This window comes from Dama dama, chromosome 13, assembly GCF_033118175.1.
Source record: "Dama dama isolate Ldn47 chromosome 13, ASM3311817v1, whole genome shotgun sequence".
Taxonomy (NCBI): Eukaryota; Metazoa; Chordata; class Mammalia; order Artiodactyla; family Cervidae; genus Dama; species Dama dama.
Window position 1 is genome coordinate 51,326,399 of NC_083693.1, and position 12,216 is coordinate 51,338,614.

A 12,216-nucleotide genomic window follows, 5' to 3' on the forward strand; every position below is an offset into this window, starting at 1 on the left:
GTGATAATAAACATGTACTTAAGACAGGAACCCATGGATATATCGAGATTGTCAGGGCAATCCATTATGAATTACCATCGGCTACTTGCTTGTCGGGTCCTAGTAGAGTAGCAGCTAATGCCTAAGTCTTGGTCACTGGTATCAGTCTTTTGTTATCTTTGTAAGAAATTCTGTTTTACATAGATCCTTTAACCGTTTACAGCCTCAGTTTCTTCATTTGTATATTGAGTTGCTAACATTTCCTTCCTGCTATAAAATTATGTGACTACATGATTTGAATAACATGAATATGATCCAAAATAATGAGTTGAAGTTATGTGAATTTTTATTTGATGGTGTTAATATTTATATATATTCCTTATTTATAAAACTATTACATAAACTAAAGTTTTTGGATCAATTGTGATGCTTGTCAAGCAGGTTTCAATCAATAAACTATAGGATACCTAAGTATATTTCTTCTATGAAAACATCTTTTAAAGGAAACACTTATTGCAAGAATGTCCAGAGGGGCATTACAGAGGAAGCAAGAGGCTGTATTAAGTTATATTTTAAAGTGACATATTATGCACATGACTCAGTGTAATGCTGAAGGAAAACTCTGGAAGTGTTCAGTGATAAATACATTTGTTGGTCAAATTCAATCAAGACAGTAGAACAACTCTGGAAGTATTTCAAAACCAGATGATATACCACATAGAAAGGAGTTAATATAATATTTGATGGACAGGCCAGTGCTTAGGGGAATAACTAACCCCTGAAAATGTTGTGTGTTCCTAAAACATTTATAAAAAAATAAATTTCTGTAGTGAGGTAACAGCAACAATTATTTATTTCTTTTTAACCTTGTTTTTCAAAGGAGCTTCCTTCTAATTTTTCTTCTTTACTTGTAAAGTTAAACTGATTTAGTATTTTTAGGGTATACAGTAAATCCTAAAGGAAATCAACCTGAATATTCATTGAAAGGACTGCTTCTGAAGCTGAAGCTCCAATATTTTGGACACTTGATGCTAAGAGCTGACTGATTGGAAAAGGCCCTGATGCTGGGAGAGATTGAGGGCAAGAAGGAGAAGGGGGCAGCAGAGGATGAGATGATTGAATGGCATCACCGACTCAGTTCAGTTCAGTCGCTCATTCTTGTCTGACTCTGTGCTACCCCATGGACTGCAGCACACCAGCCTTCCCTGTCCATCACTAACTCTTGGAGCTTACTCAAACTCATGTCCATTGAGTCAGTGATGCCATCCAACCATCTCATCCTCTGTCGTCCCCTTCTCCTACCTTCAGTCTTTCCCAGCATCAGGGCCTTTACAAATGAGTCAGTTCTTCACATTAGGTGACCAAAGTATTGGAGTTTCAGCTTCAGCATCAGTCCTTCCAATGAATATTCAGGACTGATTTCCTTTAGGATGGACTGGTTGGATCTCCTTGCAGTCCAAGGGACTCTCAAGAGTCTTCTCTTAACACCGCAGTTCAGAAGCATCAATTCTTCAGTGCTCAGCTTTCTTTATAGTCCAACTCTCACATCCATACATGACTACTGAAAAAACTATAGCTTTGACTAGACGGACCTTTGTCAGCAAAGTAATGTCTCTGCTTTTTAATATGCTGTTTAGGTTGGTCATAACTTTTCTTCCAGGGAGCAAGTATCTTTTAATTTCATGGCTGCAGTCACCATCTGCAGTGATTTTGGAGAGCCCCGAAAATAAAGTCTCTCACTGTTTCCATTTTTTTCCCCATCTATTTGCCATGAAGTGATGGGACTGAATGCCATGATCTTAGTTTTCTGCATGTTGAGCTTTAAGCCGACTTTTTCAGTCTCCTCTTTCACTTTCATCAGGAGGCTCTTTAGTTTCTGTTCACTTTCTGCCATAAGGGTGGTGTAATCTATGTATCTGAGGTTATTGATATTTTTCCCGGCAATCTTGATTCCAGCTTATGCTTCATCCAGCTTGGCATTTCTCATGATATACTCTGCATGTAAGGTAAATAAGCAGGATGACAGTATACAGCCTTAACCTACTCCTTTCCCAGTTTGGAACCAGTCTGTTGTTCTAGGTCCAGTTCTAACTGTTGCTTCTTGACCTACATACAGATTTTTCAGGAGGCAGGTAAGGTGGTCTGGTATTCTTGTCTCTTGAAGAATTTTCCAGTTTCTTGTTATCCACACAGTCAAAGGCTTTGGCATAATCAATAAAATAGAAGTAGATATTTTAATTCTCTTGCTTTTTCAATGATCCAGCGGAGGTTGGCAGTTTGATCTCTGGTTCCTCTGCCTTTTCTAAATCCAGCTTAAACATCTGGAGGTTCACAGTTCACGTACTGTTGAAGCCTGGCTTGGAGAAGATTGAGCATTACTTTGCTAGCATGTGAGATGAGTGTAATTGTGTCATAGTTTGAACTCTCTTTGGCATTGCCTTTCTGTGGGATTAAAATGAAAACTGACCTTTTCCAGTCTTGTGGCCGCTGCTGAGTTTTCCAAATTTTTGGTATATTTAGTGCAGCACGTTCAGAGCATCATCTTTTAGGGTTGAAATAGCTCAACTGGAATTTCATCACCTCCTCTAGCTTTGTTTGTAGTGATTCTTCCTAAGGCCCCCTTGACTTCACATTCCAGGATGTCTGGCTCTAGGTGAGTAATCACACCATCATGGTTATCTGATCATGAAGATCTATTTTGTAGTCTTCTGTGTATTCTTGCCACCTCTTCTTTATATTGTCTGCTTCTGTTAGGTCCATACCATTTCTGTCCTTTTTCGTGCCCATCTTTGCACAAAATGTTCCCTTGGTATCTCTAATTTTCTTGAAGAGATCTCTAGTCTTTCCCATTCTGTTATTTTCCTCTGTTTCTTTTCATTGATCACTGAGGAAGGCTTTCTTATCTCTCCTTGTTGTATCTCCGACTCAGTGAACATGAACTTCTTATCTCTCGTTGCTATTGCAATCACTGACTCAGTGGACATGAATTTGAGCAAACTCTGGGAGACAGTGAAAGGCAGGGAAGCCTGGCGTGCTGCAGTCCATGGTATTGCAAAAAGTCGGACATGACTTAGTGACTGTACACATGCACATACATACACACGTACACACACACACACGTACATGCATACATACATACACACGTACATGCATACATACGTAGCGTGTGTGTGCATGCTTAGTCTCTCATTCCAGCCGTATGGACTGTAGCCTGCCAGGGTCCTCTGCCCGTGGAATTTTCCAGGCAAGTATACTGTAGTGGGTTTCCATTTCCTATTCTAGAGAATCTTTTTGACCCAGGGATCAAACTCATGTCTCCTGTATTGGCAGGTGGTTCTTTACCACTGGGCCACTTGGGAAGCCTGTTCGTAGGGTAGACAGATTTAATAAATATTTATGATTGGGTAAGATTTCTTGCTCCTGATAGACTGACTGACTTTGAAATATTTTTAATTAAATATGTTATAAATATTTATTTTTGTTCCATATGTGTCTGTATCTATGGAAGAAATATATATTTGTTTTGTTGTTGTTTTATTGTTTGGCCAGGCAGCATTTGGGATCTTAGTTCCCCAATGAGGGATCAAACCTGTACCCCTTGCATTGGAAATATGGAGTCTTAATCCCTGGACCACCAGGGAAATCCCTAGATTAATGAGTTTTTAAACACATTTATCAGTCATTTATTGTTTTCTTTGAACATTTCCAATTAATGTTATTAATAGATGCCATAAGAACATAACTTTTTAAAGATAATATAAATTAATATATTAATTATCCAAGCATGTGTTCTATACATTGTCTAGAGATTAAGAGTATTTTATTTCCTTAGGATATTTTATGCTTGTCAGTGATAATTTAACACCACTGATCAAAATATTTTTCCTAAAAACACTCTGTATTTCAAGAGCTAATTTTCTATTTTTCTGCTATGTAAACACTTCAGAAAAAAGTATGGTATGGTGTGAACTGGACTTCTGTAACTCCGGTCTCTCCCTCTTTACTCATCAGAGCCCTTTTCTCAAAGCTTATTTTAGCTAGGTGTTAGGAGATTGCTAATAGCTAGGTAAGCAGAACTGACTCATTGGAAAAGACTCTGATGCTGGGAAAGATTGAAGGCAGGAGAAGAAGGGGACGACAGAGGATGAGATGATTGGATGATATCACCAACTTGATGGACATGAGTTTGAGCAAGCTCCAGAAGTTGGTGATGGAGATGTCTGGTGTGCAACAGTTCATGGGTTTGCAAAGAGCTGGACATGAATGAGCTGAACTGATTAGGAGACAATCTGATTAGAACAATTTATAGTTAGGAGTAAAGCTCATTTTCATTTTTTAAAAGGAAGCAATACTAATAAACAAGTCTTTAATTGGTAGAACACAGAGAATCTTTTGTATTCTTGCCTGTCTCTCCACACCACATGTACTTACCCCTCCAAGAGATATGTCAGTCAACACTTTGAAATATCTCTTCTGAAACTTTAACAGCATCTCATTGTGACATTGTTTTAGAAATAATGTTAATTTTCTCACATTATTGAGTGTAAAAATGGAAATGTCATGAGCTGAGTTAAATGCATGTGGTGTACAAATTTTCCTTGCTAACCATTTTTTTTTTTTCCTTATCCAGTTAAAAGTCTCTCACTATGGTATAGAGCTAGTACCCAGAGAAGAGATTTAGAATTGGGTGGTAGGCTGTGACACCAAGGTTGCAAGTGTCCACTTAGTGCTGAAATAGAATTTAAATGGGGAATTTATAGATGGCTATAGTATTCTTTCGGAGAAGGCAATGGCACCCCACTCCAGTACTCTTCCCTGGAAAATCCCATGGACGGAGGAGCCTGGTAGGCTGCAGTCCATGGGGTCGCTAAGAGTTGGAAATGACGAGCGACTTCACTTCCACTTTTCACTTTCACGCATTGGAGAAGGAAATGGCAACCCACTCCAGTGTTCTTGCCTGGAGAATCCCAGGGACGGGGGAGCCTGGTGGGCTGCCGTCTATGGGGTCACACAGAGTTGGACACGGCTGAAGCGACTTAGCAGCAGCACCAGCAGCATAGTGTTCTTTGTAGAAAGGAGTCTGCAGCGGGTGTTTAGATTTGGGTTGAACCAAACTATAATGGACTCAACAAGATCCATCCCATCCCCACTTCTTCTCAAGTTCATTTTACCAAGTCTTTTTATAAGGGTGGATGTTACCATCTAGCTGTATTTTGCTGTCATCCACTTGAAAGCAGATTTATTCTATACACAGTCACAAAACTTTTGATAGACTCTGACTGAGTGTGACGTCTTCTAACTTCAGCAGGAATTTTTAACCCGTGGTCCATCAGTGTTATATCAGTATGTGACTGGGCTTCAGGGGATCCAAGAATCTCCTGAAATGGCATATTCATACATTTTCACCAGTTACTCAAGGGAGTATATTTATCCTGAAAATCTGTGTCAGGAATTTTGAAGAGTCTGATACTTTATCCTATGTGCAAGCTAGTAAGTTGGCCTGCTGCAGTTTAATGGATACTGGTAGAAGATGCAAGACCTTTGATTCAGAGATGAAGGAAAGTTAAGTTTAATACAGCATTAGCAATTGCTGGGGTATCAGCATGTAATTCTCTGAGCCCCAATTCCTATAGGACGTTGCAAAGAGGACCAGATAATACCTGCACACACAATAGCTTCTGTTACAGGAACTCTGATCTTAGGGACTCTAAATTTTTTAGAGATGTGTACCTTTTTCTCAGAGGGAGAAACACTAGCTCTATCTTCCAGGGCCATTCTCTACATGAGCAAACTTCAGTGGACAGTTTGGAGCAAAGGATAGTTAGTACCTTGCCTGCAAGATGCTCAGAAATGCAAGAGACTCATGGAGACTTGTCTCTCATTGATCTGAATCACTGTTATGGGGATTATTATAGATGAGAGGATCTAGAGCTGAAATAGTCCTATAGTTTAGAGATTCTTTGAGCTTAATGCAAAATGAAGTCAACTATTTGGACAGAAAGTGACCAAGATTTCAAGTATGCAATCTTTCCAAAATTGTATATGATGTAGAATCTTAGTCTTAATCATGATTCAGTAGTGGACAGATCCTTATTGATGTTAATGCCTTCACATTCTCATAACATATTACATCACAGCAGGTATCTGTCCTATTTTTAAGTATGCTCTCTTCCTGATTTGTTCTATTTATCCACACATTTTAACTTCCTGAGAGTTCACTTTGTGTCTTTGCATTTGCTTTATGTCATTTAAGCTTTTCCATCACTCAGTAAGATGGATTTTGTCAATATCTTCTCTTTACAGGTAAGGTCACAGTTAGTAAGGATTTGAAACTGGACTCAAACCTGTTTGTGTTGAGTTAGTATAGAGTAGAAATGACATCCTGATACTAGCTTCCTTCTGTTTTCAATCTTTATTCTGGGGCTTTTCTATTTTCTTATATCACTTTCCTTTATCATAATGTTTTTCCCTTTTCTGTACTACCCCATATGGATCCAATTAATGCTATAGGTTCCATCTTATATATTGCCTTTAATACATTCCATTGGCTTGTAGGTGTTGTCTTCCTGCATCCTCCAATTTTACTAAATCATAACCTTTCTTATCTTCTGATTTCATCTATCTCTATAAAGCTAATGATTACAATTGCAAAATAAACAGATCAACCAAAACTTGCTGATGACACCTATCATTATTCTGAAGTACTACATTAAAGATTATTATGAGGAGATTATGATATTGTTTAGCAAGTTATGATATTGTTTAGCAAGTTATATTCTACAGTTCTTTTTTCTACATAGTTTTTATAACAATCACAAGTGAATAGATTTACATTTTGTGAGTATGGTGGCATGGGCTATAATATATTCCCATCTTTTGCATAGCATGGCACTTTTGAATATACCTTAATTTAATGATGGGTCACACTTGAAAGTCTTGGTTAAAATAACTTATGCATGCATGTTCAGTTGCCAAGTCATATACTACTCTTTGCAACCCCATGGACTATAGCCTGCCAAGGTTCTCTGTTTGTGGGGTTTTCCAGACAATACGTGGAGTGGGTTGCCATTTCCTCTGTCAGGAGATCTTCCCAACCCAAGAATCGAACCTGTGTCTCCTGCATTGGCAGGTGAATTCTTTAACCCCTGAGCCACCTGGTAAGCCCCAAATAACCTGTGGTTTATAGTCAAGTCAGATCCAACTATAAATTGGGTGTTTGCCTCCTGTCAGTGCCCAATGACTTGGCACATTGTTTTCCCATTTTCTAGTCTTTTAGCCCAATTTTTATCCCAGTAGGATTTACCAATACCATCCTAATATAGTTTAATGCAAATTCATTATCAGAACATGGTCTAATAGCTAATACACTGAGACCAAAATATCCTCTGTTGGGTGCATTCTCTAATTATTTTCTGCATGGGGATGCTTATATAAATGACAAACAAATATCTGTAGATGGTGCTGAAATATCAAACTTGAAAGTGCTCTTGAAGAGGTGACAGTGGGACATAGAAATTATCTATCAACAGATGGGTGAGCAGATCATAGTTCATTAGTAGAAGCTATCATTAAAATTCTACATGTCCATATCCAGGATAGAGGACTGTTAACCGAAGTAATGAATGATAAGAAATGTTATAGTTCTTCCATGCTTGTTTGTCTAGAGATTGTGACCTCTTCGGAAGGGAAGAAATTAGTCTCCTTCATTTTGCATGCCCAGTGGTGAAACACATTCTTGGAACAGAGTTCTACTTGGAACAGTGAATGAAGGGGTGAATAAATTCCAATTCTAATTGTACTTATTTTGTATTTATGTTTCATTAAAGAAATCCCCCACATCTGTCAGAAACCTACAACCACCCTTTGCATACCATAATCATGGCTATTGATCTAAAAAAAGAAATTTTTAGAGAAAATTAAGCATTTTATAAATATTTTTTTACAAATGCTTAGAAATTTCTAGTATATTCTGGGTTTCAGTGCTGAATTCTTTACATTATTAAGAGTATACCCTTGTAATTCTACAGAGTATAGTCTTAGATTCAAGGTGTGTCAGGACTCTCCATTAAGCAAGGAACCAAGAAAATAAATTAGAACCAAATATACCATTGCTAGTTTCTTTACTTTCAAATGATAGCACCAAATGGATGAAATCTGGAACAGTGGAATATTTCCAATTAGAATCATATTAGACCTATTTTATAGTCAATTATAGTTCCATAAAATTTGAATTTCATTAATTCTGTATCTCACAAAATTGTACCTAAAATAATTTAAGTTGATTAGGCCAAAATTTTTAAAAAAATTAATCATGTAAAATAGAAGAGATTACAAAGAGGCTGACATTTTTCTAGGGATCTTTTCTCTAGAAGGACTGTTCATCCATCCCATGACTATGTGTACATAGTACCTGTAACAAAAATCTTTGCACAGAAAATCACATGTAAGTATACAATGAAAAAAACTGTGATTAATTTCACTTTTTACTATGATTGATTAATAGTGGTTAAGACTGTTACTTTTATATAAACCAGTAGAGGGATAAAATTTGATAAACTTGCTTGAACTTAATATATACAAAGAAACAAAATAACTAATGACTCTAGGGAAAGAATGAATCAGTAGTTCAAACATACTAATTCCTTTCTCTCTTTACTCGGAACATTGCTCACTTTCTCCAAAGTTTATTATCTATTATCACTGAATTTTGTCTTCAGTGGTGGTCAGACATGTTCAGATATATTGATATATCTCAAATAATTTTAGGAATAAAATTTAACTAGAAATTTATTAATGTATGGTAAAGAGGCATGTAATTCCCTTAACCCAAAGTAACATCTGACATTGATCATCTAACACATTGATGTATATACCTAAATATCTCCACACACACATATTCACACAGACTACATGGATGGAAACAGAGCTCTCACCTATGACACAGTTAGAAATTCTACCGTGTCAATAATGAAAACTTAGTTTAATGGGCAGAAGCTTTCTATTTGCCCAAGGAGAGCGCTGAGCTCCAGAAATGAGTATAACTCTGCATGGCTATTTGGTCTGGTGTCCCAGCGTGAAAATGACTTGATTTATTTTGTCCGGGTCTACTCTGGCTTCCCAGCTCCAGGTGAAAATGTTCTTTTATATATATTTAATATTGATTTAGAAAGACTGTTCTCTTTCTGAAAAAAAACAGGCCGTCTCTTGACTGTGCTTTTCTACCTGGAAAGTTTGAGCAACTGCACATATGTTGTACAGTTTTAATAATGATACATTAATAGTTACTGTTTATTGCATTATTCATATGTCAGACACAGTGACAATTTCTTTAGCATGTTAACTTTTTCAGCATTTGAGTTTGCTAATTTGTAACTCATTTTTGATATCTTAAAAGTGTTACTCACTGTAAGCATTTATTTTCTATTCCAGGTATCTATTTTACATGTGTGTCATCTCTTAGAAATTATGAAAGCTGCAAAATTTCACTTTTATTTGACTGAGTCACTCTCTTACCCATCTGTCTCTCAGTTTGGAGAATGTATACTTCTCGAATTTGGTGGCAAAATCAAAGTAAGCATTATGAACTTACGGAAGTTCTTATTTTCCTCTCAGTTTTATAGTTTAGGACATTTGTAGCCTAAATGTAGAAGCTATCATTTTCAAATCATTGCTGTTAGGCTACCTGCTCCCTACCTCAACACAGGAAAATTTCAGTGTGGCTTTTACGCCTGGCTGCTGTTTCCATGTTCCTTTATCTCAGACTCACTCAGCATTTCTTTAAATATACTTCATCAATTCCCTTAAAGTTGGACCTTTCCATTTTCAAGTGCAACCTAAAGTTTTGTTCTTCTTCTAGGAAAAAAAAAAAAAAACCTGTGACCCCAATCTCTACTTTGATTTTTATTTCTTGTTATCCTTACAAATTCTTTAAAATGAAAGCCCTACTCTCCCCAAATAACCGAATGCTTCCAGAAGTTCTTTCTCACCCCATGAACTTACCATGACTTTCAGTTTTTCCCAGCCAACTATAGTCCGCTTCCCTGTATAGCTCCATAGTGGAGCTGACCTACTACCAACAGACACTCTCAGTCTTTATCTGCATAATCTCTTGGCAACATCCGATTCTTCTGATCACTCTTGCCTTGTTGTGACACTCTGGTCCCTTGACTTGCATGATGCCATGCTTTTCTGGTATTCCTCCCAGCTTTCTGTTGTTCAGGGCTCTCGCCTCATTCTCTACTCCCTACAGGAGTCTGCCATTCATTTCCATGGTTCATGAAAGCAAGTAAAGATGATGACACCACCACACTTGTTCCTTTTTGACCAGTACCTCTCCTGATCTCTAAACCCATATACACAGTTGTCTGTCTACCATAGGCATTCATATGTCCACTGGGCACTTTAAAATCAAGGTGACCCAAAAATTACTTTATAGTGCTTGCACATGGTATGTATGTTGTTCTGTCAAACTATTGGCAAATACACTTCTGTTTGCTTTGAGCATTGAAATCTGGGCTATCTTTCTTATTTTTCTTTTGATCTGGTTTCTGGACACACTATGTATTTTGATAGATTCTTTACATTGTTTATTTACCTTGATGTTTTTGTTTGTAAACTTTTGCTTTGTTTCATATTCACATACAAAATTCTTTATATTTAGTCTGATTTTTGATAGAAGATGCCTGGTGTTTAATAGGTGTGTATGGGTGTGTGTATTTGCACACCTTAAGGGTAAATCAAATAAAGACTCCAAAGATGAGTATTAACCTTGAGTAAGTTTGGACAATTGAAGTAAGCTAAACATTTGAAAGAATGGTGTTTACAATTATAGGAGTAAATACTTTACATACTATGATTCTAATGTCATTTTGTCATTTTTAGACTTCTTTCTTTTGAGAAGTCTGCAGTTTTCGTGAACTGTGTTCAAATCTCTGGCAAACACAGACTTAATTATGACTGTGATGGTGGAGGAGGGAAATCTGTTCAGTGGGAGCCCCGAGACTGAGCACATGGTGCTCGGCTGGGCATCACCACTTTGTATTGAAACCCCTGAGTATCTTCAGGTTTACAGAGGTGAACACCTTATTCTCTGAATCCATCAGGTAGTAAGTATGAATGTAGTATTGTTAGGTACAGTCCATCTCAGCTGAAGCATACTCCACCAAGGGGAGTATGCTGACTGAAGTCAGTTAGCTTATGAAAGGGACACCTCATGTCTAATGTTATATGTGATCCTTCATTTGCATTTTGTGTGACTTATGATTAATTGTTAATTAGGTAGAATCTGTAGCATTTCCTGTCCTTTCAGATTTGTATCAGAGGGCTTTAGAAAAAAAGAGGATATTTGATTATCAAACACATGGAAGAACTTTAAAATAGAAATTATCCAGGAGAGTTTCCTTACTTTTTCTACTTTCTTTGTATTTAAATAGATTTTCCCCCCATTGACTTAAATATTCTTTTTTTTTTTTTTTTAAATATTCATTTATTTTATTTGTGGCTGTGTTGGGTCTTCATTGCTGTGTGTGGGCTTCCTCTCGTTGCGGTGAGCCGGGGCCACTTTCTAGTTGCGGTGCATGGGCTTCTCATTGGACTTCTGTGTTGCGGAGCACAGGCTCTAGGTCTTGTGGCCATCAGTAGTTGCAGCTCTGAGGCTCTGGAACACAGGCTCAGTAGCTGTGGCACAGGGGCTTAGTTGTTCCTCGGCATGCAGGATCTTCTCAAACCGGGGGTCGAACCCGTGTCTGTGGAATTGCAAGGTGGATTCTTAACCACTGGACCACCAGGGTGGGCCCCTGACTTAAATATTCTTTATAGTCATTAACTAACTCATGTAAGGAGTTTGGGAGAGAAGCAGAAAAAAAGCAATGTTTATTACAGTAGCCATGGAGAAGCCATGTCTTATTATATGGTTATATCCTTGAATATGTCTTGGAACAGGACAAAAGTGAAAGTGAAATCCTGCATTAATATAAAAAGACTCTGTTCAAATACACATGAAAACTAAAGAGACCTATCTCTTCCTGTGCCCCTGAGGTAGCTGGCTGAGAGCCTTAAACAAATCACCAAGAACATCACAGTGGAATGTCAAATTACAGACATTTCTCGGGGGTTGAGGGTGGGGGAAGCAGTTATTCTGTATACTCTTAAAGCTTTTATTAATTCAAAGATAATGAAAATGATTTTCCTCATTATTCTGTCAGCTAGTCAAATGTTGTCATACATTTGAGTTTTTAA

The 12,216-nt window shown here is 37.4% G+C and overlaps 1 protein-coding gene across 1 annotated transcript in view; it reads left to right on the plus strand.

Annotated features, from left to right (window-relative positions):
* The window catches only part of NPAS3 (neuronal PAS domain protein 3), a 923,008-nt gene that overhangs the window by 13,638 nt on the left and 897,154 nt on the right, over window positions 1–12,216 (plus strand). The window lies entirely within an intron of this gene.